Source organism: Budorcas taxicolor, chromosome 4 (genome assembly GCF_023091745.1).
Source record: "Budorcas taxicolor isolate Tak-1 chromosome 4, Takin1.1, whole genome shotgun sequence".
Lineage (NCBI taxonomy): Eukaryota > Metazoa > Chordata > Mammalia > Artiodactyla > Bovidae > Budorcas > Budorcas taxicolor.
Window position 1 is genome coordinate 84,432,981 of NC_068913.1, and position 12,169 is coordinate 84,445,149.

Genomic DNA, 12,169 nt, shown 5'->3' on the forward strand with positions numbered 1-12,169 from the left:
AGGTGGTTAACTTCTCCAGCTGTTGGGGATTTCAGTCTCTATAAAAGCTCACAGGATAGGGCTCAGAATATTACCTATAGCCCTTGAGAGGGAACTAAATGCGCTCGACTATGCTTAATGAGCAAGCTATTATTATTTGGTCTCCTTTCTTTTCCTTGTGTCTGCATTTTATTTCTATAATTAAATTTCTTCTTTTGCTAAGGTTTTTCCAGGCCAAAGGCAGGCAGAGGACTTGGGGTAACAAGGACCATAGCGTCCTGCTCTATTTCTGTTGCGTCTTTAATACACCCAAAGAACTTAGCATAATGTCTTGCAACTAATGGCAGATTCATGAATCAAGTTTGCAAAAATGAGTCCTATCCGAGTTCTAAGGTGGCCATCCGTGTGGTCTATACTAAGCTGGAAGTCCTTGAACTACTGTCTTCATATGGAGAGGATATGCTAATGTGTGGTGAAGACACTCCTTCACAATGAAGCAAGAGTCATGTTTGCCTGCACCAGCGGGAAGTTTGACCTGATGGACTCAGCCGAGCCCTAATGGTGTTAAACCATTTTCAGCAATGCTCGCAGACTGCCCTGGAGGACAACACTGTTAATGCAGACATGCTGTCACCGTTCCAGATGTTAACTCTGATTGTCCTCAGGGCTTGTAAGTTGCTCTTTTCCCCCAAGTTCCTTTAACTAGTATTCTCTAAATTTTGTCCCTTTAAAAACTCCAACTTTCAGGTTTATTTACTCTCCTCTTTCTGCCCCGCCCCCCACCAGTGTGTGTGTATGTACAGGTCATCTAGAGCAACCTCAAATTTCCAGTACCAAAAAGCTGTCTAACAGCCCGCCTGGAATGTAACAATTTTTACCACATCTGTATATTGGTGTCAAGAAAGACCTGGTTAAGCCATACAGCACCTGCTACACCTTTTCTCTAACAACACCGTCAAAAGGGAAGCAGGCATTCTGTTGAGCAGGTTTGAGGCGGACATGATACCTGAAACTTCTACATCGACCCTCACTGTTCACAATGCACGGGAACGAGACTCTGCCACCTATTACTGTGCCCTCTGGGATGTGCACAGTAGAAGACATTAAAGTCATGCCATTCAATAAATGATTCTTGGGTTTTCATCCACTGTCGTGAGTTAGGAAACCACAGTTACCACCTGTATGCATCTGTGCAGTTTTCTAGGTAACCTTTTATGTGGGTAACTCTGCAAAGTTGCCAAATCCCACATTTTCTCAAAGAGGAAGCTTTGTGCTCTATAACACAGGGAGCCCAGCCAGATACTTTGTGATGATCTAGGGGGTGGGGTGGGGGGAGGGGAAGGAGGTTCATGTATACAATCATACATATATGTAATGTATATATGTATTTATATATGTATAATTATGTATACATATGTATAATTATGGCTGATTTGCACTGTTGTATGGCAGAAACCATCACAACATTGAAAAACAATTTTCCTCCAGTTAAAAAAATAAATTTAAAAAAAAATATTAAAAAAAAATAAATTAAAAATAAATTACTTGCAAATAACCAGGCTCCTGTTTTCGGAAATCATCCTGCTCTCCAATAGGCTTTCCCAGGGCACCCATGTTTATTCATCTGAGTCAACCTCCACAACACACTGTTTTATTTTCTGCCGAGATACATACACCATTACTATCTGTGACCCCTTTTTAAATTTAATTAATTAATTTTTGGCTGCACTACATGGAATGTGGGATCTTAGTTCCCCGACTAAGGATCAAACCCGTACTCCCTGCAATGAAAGTGTAGAGCCTAACCACTGGACCACCGGGGAGGTCCATGTGGCCTCTTTTGTATGATTTGCATGTCATTACTTTTTTTTTTTCTGATCCACTTATCTCCTTTGATTAAAATTGTGGGTATTAGATTAAATGTTACTTATTCAGCCTGGAGGCTAAAATGTAACAAACACATGATGATCTAACCACAAGCAGGGTTGACTGCAAGGATAAATATATCAAATATATGCCTGGAATGGTGATATTTGATTTTGCACGAAACTTATAAATGCTGCTACTTACTGAGTCCAAGTCAAAGTCTACTTTGGATTGGAGCATGGGGAGCAGCTCATTATCTGAGCTACTGAAGATCCCACCTATCCCACAGTCAGTGTTTGACTGATGCTCTGAGCCAGGCATTGTGCACAGCAGACACTGAAAATGTCATATGCTCTGTCAGATCTGGAGGTCATTGCTGTAGCACCCCCTCTCTGCCACTGGGCTGCCAGTCCCCAGTGAAATGATAGTCCTCAAATTAAATATTAATACATCTCCGGGTTATAAATCTTTCAGGAATTCTGGTAACTTCTAGCTCAGCTCATGGTTTATAATTTGTGTTGTTTTGCTGTGATAAAACAAATAAGATCTTTGTTTTCTTCCAATGTGATTTCACTTAGGTAAAACAGATGAAAGTAGATTTGCTCTGTTTGAAAGAATTGAAGGATAAATAATTCTTAGGTTTGTTTTCTCAAATAGCTCTTATGTTTTCTGATTTTTCAATAGAATACAATTATCTGTCTACACAAAGGGCCTAGCCAGGTGGTGAAGACTTTGGTCTCTTGTATCAGAGAGGCCTAGGTCTGACCTGGGCTCTGGCACTTACCAGCCATGCGACAAGGAGGATCTCTGCTATAGTCCATTTCCTCACCTGTAAAATAGTGGTCCTTGACGGAGGAGCCTAGTAGGCTACAGTCCATGGGGTCGCAAAGAGTTGGACACGACTGAGCGACTTCACTTCACTCACTTGTAGAGCATCTGTTGGTACAGGACCCCGCCCCCCCCCCCCCGCCAGGGCTTTGTACCCAGGGCTTAGCACCACGTTGGTCACAGTGGGGCTGATTTACAGCTTAAAGATAGATTAGCTAGATACAAAGAAAATCCCATGGGAAGCCATCCCAAATCAGTTCAATAAAGGATGCACACAGGTGAGAATTACAGTGGCTTGCTCATGGACCGACAAGCCCTATGTGGGTAGGGGGGAAACAAGTCTATATGCGGAGTCACTTACTTCTCCTGCTCTTCTTTAGACCAATGTGAGCTTCACTAAGGACACTGGCCCCATATATCAGAGGCAAATCAGCCAGAGGCAAACCAGCCTGATTCATAGAACACCAAAAGCACTTTATATGAATGAGCAGTACTGAAGACAGAAGTGGCTCAAGTACTGTCTGTTGAAATGAGATCTATATTTCCATGATTATTGAGGTGTTTGCATTACCTAATGGGTGGATGGGGATTTTCTATAGATGGATACATGAAATCTCCTGATGATTTTGATTTAACTTCTTCTTATACCAGAAGGGGATGATTCACAGTGACTGTAAGTAATACAACCAATGTAGTATTATCTAATTAATGCTGAATATGAGAGCTGAAGAACTGATACTTTCAAATTGTGATGTTGGAGAAGACTCTTGAGAATCCCTTGGACTGCAAGGAGATCAAACCAGCCAGTCCTAAAGGAAATCAACCCTGAATGTTCATTGGAAGGACTGATGGTGAAGCTGAAGCACCAGTACTTTGGCCACTTGATGCAAAGATCTGACTCACTGGAAAAGACCCTGATGCTGGGAAAGGAGAAGGGGGCTGCCGAGGATGAAATGGTTAGACAGCATCACCGACTCAATGGGCATGAATTTGAGCAAACTGCAGGAGATAGTGAAGGACAGGGGAACCTGATGTGCTACAGTCCACGGGGTCACAAAGAGTCAGATACAACTAGCGACTGAAGAGCAGCAAAAGTCTAGGAAAACCTTAAAAGTCAGTATTTTCTGTAACATATGGTGTATTACCAACTCCTCACACATACTAACAGTGTGGGAAAACTGATGTGTGTTCCCTAAGAGTCAAGTTGGAAAAATCACAATTTGGAAAATTGCTAGGCCCACCTGGAAATCCATATTGACTCTTTTGACTTGAGTGACTTTACTTTCAACCCTGAGAATGGGTTTGGAGAATTAGCTCAAGGCAGAGGAAAGGGCACAACTTTGTAGTGAGCATGTCTGGAGGTTGGGATCATGGATAATTGTTTTCTATGTCACTACTGTGGCTCCTACATTGTCTAATAGAAAACCTTTATTACTTTTGAATTTTAGCTCAGAATTTATTTTTAAGAAAAATCCACATATTTCATAATTCTAACAATACCTCAGAAACTATTGAGCACTTAGAGACAACATGTAAAAATTGATGGTTAGAAAGGTTCCGTCTTGACCACTTTTTCTTCCCCCTCCTCCATCAGCTTTTGCTTCTTTACAAAGTAAAATCTTATTTTCTCTCCTAATTTCCAGTGAGCCCTATCTGGCAAGTGAGAGACCATGTTAATGCTCAGGGTGGCTTATTGGGCTTAAATGTCTTTTCTTCCCCTTATTATAGATACTATAATGTATAGATAGTGCCAAAAATATGCAGTCTTCTTTTTTTTTTCTTTTGGGCTGTGTAGCTTGTGAGGCCTTAGTTTCCAGACCAAGGATCCAACTCAGGCCCTCAGCAATGAAAGCAAGGCGTCTTAACCACTTGTCTTCCACGCAGTCTTATTAACCCTACCAGGGGTCTCCAAAGGGAGGAAATAGACTGCAAATGTCAGACATTTTCTCTCTCTCTCTCTCTTAAGCAGCAAGAGGAAACAAGCTAGTGATATATTTTTTCCCCTTTTCAACACAAATTTAAAAAGAGGCTTCTCTTAAAATATTGTGTTGACATAATGACACCTGGTTCCATCTGAACTTAACTTTTCTCAAATTTTGAGCTAACTAATACATTTTTTTTTACGGAAATGTTTGTCTTAAGCTATGTTAATGTACTATGCATTTACCCCAGACTCTGTTTTCAAGTCGGTTCCACCTAAAGGCTCAGAACTGACTTGACAAACCTATATGTTATCCTCATACATTGTTCTCCTAGTCCCTGTAAACAGAACTATTTGTATGGTAATCTGCCTTTATACAAGACTCAAGTCAATCATTTTATGGCCCAGATGACTGGTGCCAAGATTATCTCAAAATGCATCTTGTGGGTGAGGGGCCTGGTGCCATTCTCTGAGTTTTTAGACATTCCTTTCTTTCATTAACAGACTGCCAGTACCTATATAACATCCAGCGAAAAGCTAGCAGGCATGTATTCTTTCTGCCCCCTTCTGATGTCTATGTCAGAAGCTTTCTCTATCTCTTCTATACTTTAATAAAACTTTATTACACAACAGCTCTGAACGATGAAGCCTTGTCTCTGGCTCCAGATTGACTTCTCCTCCAGAGGCCAAGAATCCCGCCGTCTTTCATGGTTCAGCAACAACCTTTCACAACAACATTCTTGCTTTCTTTACTTCTGTTTTGTCCAGATGTAGCGATGAGCAAGAACTGTACACTTCACTGCACAGGAGGTCTATCAGTCTGCAAGGTGGCTGGCACTCCTGTTGCCAGAGAACATGGCCCTCTACCTCTCACAGAAGGTTGCTAGAAAATCAGCCTCACGTGATCGTCACCTGGAGAGGCCGGAGAAGATAGACTTTCAGCTTTGACTCTGTGAGTGCCCTTCTTTGGGGCATGGATTTCTCAGTCAGTTCAAGGACATGAGGGGATGCTAAGGGGCAAAAAGGATGGACTCTTGAAGGTTTTCTGTTTTCTCAAGTTCCACTCTTCACATTTCTCCAAGCTGCTCTTGATGCAGGAGACTAACCCCTATGGAGTCCACTAATGGGCACCTTCACTCATTGATTTCCATTTAATTTTGGCCCAGCTGGAATTTGAAGTTCAAAGAAATGAAGACTGTGTCACCTGACCAAAGCATTCCTTCCTTGGGCACTAGGATTTTGAAGCCCTGAGGGGGGAAAAAAATACACATGTTCCTCTCTATTAAGTTTATCAGTTAGAAAGTACAGAATTCAGTGATACTGTCTCAGCACCTGTCTGGTTTCCTGTTTTCTTACTGAAGGAGCAGGGGGACATCCTGTTCTGTTAAGGGCGGGATCTTAGTGGCTTTTTGGAAAGTGAAATGAAACACGCTTGGGGAGGCCTTCTTCCTACTCTTCAACCTGTATTACTTATCTGGGGGCAAAGGTAACCCACTCATTTGAACATCTGTTTGATTTCTTCCTTTTGTTCTTCCAGACTGACTCTCCATTTCTCTTAACTCTCCTTTATGCCTTACATGTCAGACCTTCATGAACTAGACTAATAGTCTTATTTCTGGTTGCTGTTTGGGAGACTGGATCAGGGTTCCCTCCTTGACAGTGATCTTGGATTGACTGCGTTCTCCACCAGTGACCAAATATAGTGACATCTAACTCATAGACAGAAGTTTAAGTCCAGGAGCCAAAAGATGAAGGTGTAGGAGGACATTCTTTTTATACTGATGAACCCCATGGAGGAGTGTATTTCCTTTACTAAAACCCTGGGAGGCTGTTTCCTCCTCCTCCTGTTCCTCTTTTCTACCTGCTCCTCATCCTTTTGGGGCACTCAGGCTGGGTAGACAGGATGTATGAGTACAAATATTCATCTATGAATATTGCTCTGAGTATGCACATTTGTTTCTCTATTTCTTAGATTTGGTTAGGATTTTTTTCCTGGTGGCTCAGATGGTAAAGAATTTTCCTGCACTGCAGGAGACCCAGGTTTGATCCCTGGGTCGAGAAGATCCCCTGGAGAAAGAAATGGCAACCCATTCCAGTATTCTTGCCTGGAAAATTTCTTGGACAGAGGAGCCTGGCAGGTTACAGTCTATGGGGTCACAAAGAATTGGACACAACTGAGTGACTAACACTTTTTTTTTTAAAGTAACTTCCAGTGAAATAAGTTAGACAGAGAAAGAGAAATACTTCATGTTATCACTTATATGTGGAATCTGAAAAGTAAAACAAAAGAATATAACAATAGCAAGACTCTCAGGTATAGAGAACAAGTGTGGAGAGGGAGGTGGGGAGGGGCAAGGGATAGGTATAGGTTTAAGAGACACAAATTACTATGTACAAAATAAATAAGCAAAAGCACAGAGAAATAGAACTATTGTTTTGTAATAACTTTAAATGGAGTATAATCCATAAAAATACTAATTCACTATGTTGTATACCTGAAGATAACATAATATTGTGAATCAACTATACTTCTATAAAAGTATAGTTGATTTAAAACATAGTTACCCATGCCAGCAAAAAAAAAAAGTAATCTTTTCTTTCTTGATTATTTTGCTTTTTGTTGGAAATCCTATTCCAATGGAAGCAAAGGAAAATATGTAATTTAATAGCAGGAAGGAACATATATTTTCACTGTAGAGTATCCAGATATAACTTTCCATATACACACAAATGCTGATACCAAATCAGGAGTTTGAAGATCAGATATTTACTTAAAAAAACAACCACCATGTTCAAGGTCTGTTATGATTAAAGAACTGCAACCATAAAGTTTGTAAAATTCACAGAAGAAGAAGATGAAATGAAGACCCAATATAATAGCCGCTGGGAACCTTAGAGTACCAACAGAGCCAAGAAAATGAGCACTTATCACGACTTTTCATGACTGTGACCACATCCTTCCCAACATGGAGCAACCTTGGTCCTGAGTCCAGACCTCAGCCCTGACTAGACCTCAGCTGCAGCCTGCAGCATTTCCTGTGCTTCTCAGGTCTTTACCTTATATCAGAGAAAAGAGGAAAGGGAGTCTGATGGCTATCGATTGTACCCCTACAGATGTTAGTAACTGTGCCCCTAAATGTCTGCTTTGACATCATTTCCTGTTGATGTGGATTCCTATTTAGAGACTATGAGTGTTGAAATGGCCTGATTATCTCAGAGAGGAAGAAGACAAGGTGCATTATTTAATTTCCCAGAGATCTTCAGTCACTGTGAAGAATCTGGGCCAAAGGTACTGACAATGAACATAATGAACTTGATAACCACTTAGCTCCCACTGGCTGCTAAATAATTTATCATACATATTCAGAAGCTCATATGATTATCATTAAGAAAAACCCTGCAAATAAGTGTGTTTCGTGGAAGAAGGAGTTTATGCTTAGAAAGGGTAGTTATCAGTCCAAACAAATAGTTCATGCTGCTTCAATTGCACTATTGGGCCACTGTGAATCCCCTTAGTGTTTGTTAACTGTATAAAGATATACTTTGGCATTTGTGAGCAAATACGGGTTGACCCAGACCTGTTGCCATACTTAGGGGAGCCTGCTCTGGACATAATAAGTAGCCACTCAAGAAGTCATGGCTTAAAGGTCACCTTGGGGCACCTCTTAAAGAGTTCTGTTTCTGTACACTCTTCTCTAGGACCCTTCTCCCTAGTGGAGAACAAAAGTCTAAGAAAATCATCTATCTTCTGTGTTTTGTGAATTTACTTTACCAAGAAATATCATAGATGGGATACATAATGAAGGCTCCAAACTCCATTCTTGGGCTTAAATAAACAATCATAATAATATGCAATGAGGATAATGTTTTGGAAATTTATAATCAGCATATTTTTATTTTCCTAAATGAATCATGTAGTTAGCTGTAGTCTTTATTCTACTGAAACTAATCCAAGAGATTTGCCACCCATGGAAGGTGACAGTGGCTGTGCCCAGAACAAGCTCACTTTTGCTTCTTTTATTTTGCCTATTTTTCCCAAATTTATTGAGATACATTTGATGTACAAGAAGAGAACTGGACATGGAACAACAGACTGGTTCCAAATAGGAAAAGGAGTACATCAAGGCTGTATATTGTCACCCTGTTTATTTAACTTATATGCAGAGTACATCATGAGAAACACTGGGCTGGAAGAAGCACAAGCTGGAATCAAGATTGCCGGGAGAAATATCAATCACCTCAGATATGCAAATGACACCACCCTTATGGCAGAAAGTGAAGAGGAACTAAAAAGCCTCTTGATGAAAGCAAAAGAGGAGAGTGAAAAAGTTGGCTTAAAGCTCAACATTCAGAAAACAAAGATCATGGAATCTGGTCCCATCACTTCATGGCAGATACATGAGGAAATGGTGCAAACAGTGTCAGACTTTATTTTTTGGGGCTCCAAAATCACTGCAGATGGTGAGTACAGCCATGAAATTAAAAGACACTTATTCCTTGGAAGGAAAGTTATGACCAACCTAGACAGCATATTAAAAAGCAGAGATATTACTTTGCCAACAAAGGTCCGTCTAGTCAAGGCTATAGTTTTTCCAGTGGTCATGTATGGATGTGGGAGTTGGACCGTGAAGAAAGCTGAGTGCCGAAGAATTGATGCTTTTGAACTGTGGTGTTGGAGAAGACTCTTGAGAGTCCCTTGGACTGCAAGGAGATCCAACCAGTCCATCCTAAAGGAGATCAGTCCTGGGTGTTCATTGGAAGGACTGATGCTAAAGCTGAAACTCCAATACTTTGGCCACCTCATGCGAAGAGTTGACTCATTTAAAAAGACCCTGATGCTGGGAAAGATTGAAGGCAGGAGGAGAAGAGGGCGACAGAGGATGAGATTGCTGGATGGCATCACCGACATGAGTTTGAGTGAACTCTGGGAGTTGGTGATGGACAGGGAGACCTGGCGTGCTGTGATTCATGGGGTCTCAAAGAGTCGGACACGACTGAGTGGCTGAACTGAACTGAACAAGATTGTATAATTTTAAGCAATGTAAGATGTAGTATCAACAGTGGTAGGTGAAGTTCTGATTCTTACTTACACCAGCCAATTCAGAGGAAGAGGCCAAATCCCGGAGACCAGCAGGGCAAAGAGCTAGAAGCTGATGAGAACACAAGGGGGATGGGAGGATGACTGTAAGAATTCACACTCCTGTGTGTAGTGAAGCCATCCGGGGGGTGAGAGGAAGGATGAGAGAAAAACAAAAAAGATAAAGAATGTACTCAAAGGGACTGAACTAACCTGCAAGGGACCATTCTAAAACAGTGGAAACTACTTTAAATTGGTAATTAGTGCCTTCTTTCAATGTCAAAATGAGGAGATACACCAATTATACACAACAATGATGCTCCCACACTTCACACATGCACAGAGTAGTAGCCTATATACATTCTACCACTGACCTCTGCTCTCGGTGCCTAGAGATTTGGAATCCCAACCCATGCCAGCCTCCCTTTACCCACAGGACCAGACTATGTTAGCCTCAGGAGAATTCCCTTTTCTAATTCTCCATGCAGATGTGTCTTTTTAATAAATAAAAATTGACCTTTATGTGCTCTTAGTTAGGAGGTAGTAAGTTCATAGAATCATGTAGACAAGAAACGGGTTTTAAATAAATTAACTCTGTGAAACTTCCTGGTCCTAAGGCATGAAACGAGTCTAGGTTAAAAAGAATGATCAAAGAAGATGGCAGAGTAGGAAAACCCTGTGTTTTCACTTCCTCCCGTGGGCACAACAATATTATAACCATTTACAGAGAAACTGTTGATGAGAAAGACCCAAAGACTATAAAAAAAGATCTTCTACAAATAAAGATATAAAGAAGAAACTACAGCAAGATGGATAGAAGGGGTTAAGGAGCAGCATAAACAAGACTCATAAGCCAGGATAAGTGACCCACATACAGGAGGAAAATAGCAAATGCAGAGATTCTCCCCAAGAAACACAAGTACCAACCCCCACATAGGGTTCCCCAGACTGGGAGTCCTGCACTAGAATGACCAGACCCCATAATATTTGGCTTTGAAGGCTGGCAGGGCTTACTTTTGGGAGAGTCAGAGGTCTGTGGGATATTACACCCCATTCACACAGACTGCACACAGAATCTTACAGGGCAGCCACAGTAACATGAAAGGAGCCTGGGTCAGATTCACCTGCTGATGTAGGTGAGCCTCCCAGAGAGGCAGGAGGCAACTGGTGTGCACCCACAGGACAGACTCTGGTAGTGGCAGTTTTGGGGAACTGGTGCCGGCAAGTGTCAGTGTGGAATCCTTCCTCTAGTTTATTAGAGTCTGAACCCATAACGCTCTCAGCTGACATTTCTGGAGAAAATCTACAGGCAAGAAGAGAATGACACGATATGTTTAAAATAATTAAAGGGAAAAATCTATAACTAAAAACACTCTATCTAGAAAAAACTTTCATTTGGATATGATGGAGATATCAAAAATTTTAAAGACAAGGAAAAGATAAAAGAGTTCAGTGCTGCCAAATCAACTTAAAAAATAATAATACAGAAACATCTCTACATGGAAAAGAAAAGGCCACAACTAGAAATATGAAAATAAAAAAGGAAGAATCTCATTGGTAAAGGCAAATAATACAGTAAAAGTGGCAAGCCAAGCACACATAAAGCTTATGAGGAAGGTTAAGAGACAGTGAAAAGCAGTGAAATTGTCTACATCCACAATAAGAAGAAATGCAAAAGAAAAGGACACAAACAGGTAAGAAACAGTAAACATGGGGGTGTGGAGTAACAATGAAAGGTTGTTAAAATCTGTCTGACTTAAGAGACAAGGAACTTAAAATATTCTCTATATAGACTACTACATATAAACTCATGGTAGCCACAAACCAAACATCTATAAAAGATAATATATGAAAGAGAAAGGAATCCAAACACAACACTAAAGACATTACTAAATTCAAAAGGAAGACAGCAAAAGAAGAAGGAAAGAACAAAAATGAACCATTGAGTAACCTTACAAAACAAAGGAAAGGCAATAAGTACATATGTATCAATAATTACTTCCAATGTAAATAGAATAAATGCTTCAATCATAGGACATAGAGTGGCTTTTAAATATATTTATAATTCATAATATCAAGTTAATATCTATATATTCCAAGGGAGAAATCTAGAAGTTAAGACAGCATAATGATAGCAATTGTTGGTCTTGGTAAAATGATCACAGGTATATTTAATTATTTTATTGATGTATGAGTGCTTTACAATGTTGTGTTAGCTTCTGCTAACACAAAACTGGTAAGAAACAGTGATTCAATGAAGTGAATCAACTATATGGATCACAGGCATTTTTATTTTCATCTTTACCTGTTTCTCTGAACTTCTTCAATGAACATCTTTCCCAGCACATCCCACTTAAGAGCTGGGTGACTTTTGTTGAGTCACATCACTCCTCTGAACCTCATTTTCCTGATCTATAAAATCAGAACTGCCAACACCAATATTATGTGATTGCTGTGAGAAGAAAAACATTTAGAGAAATTGCCTAACAAATAGACAA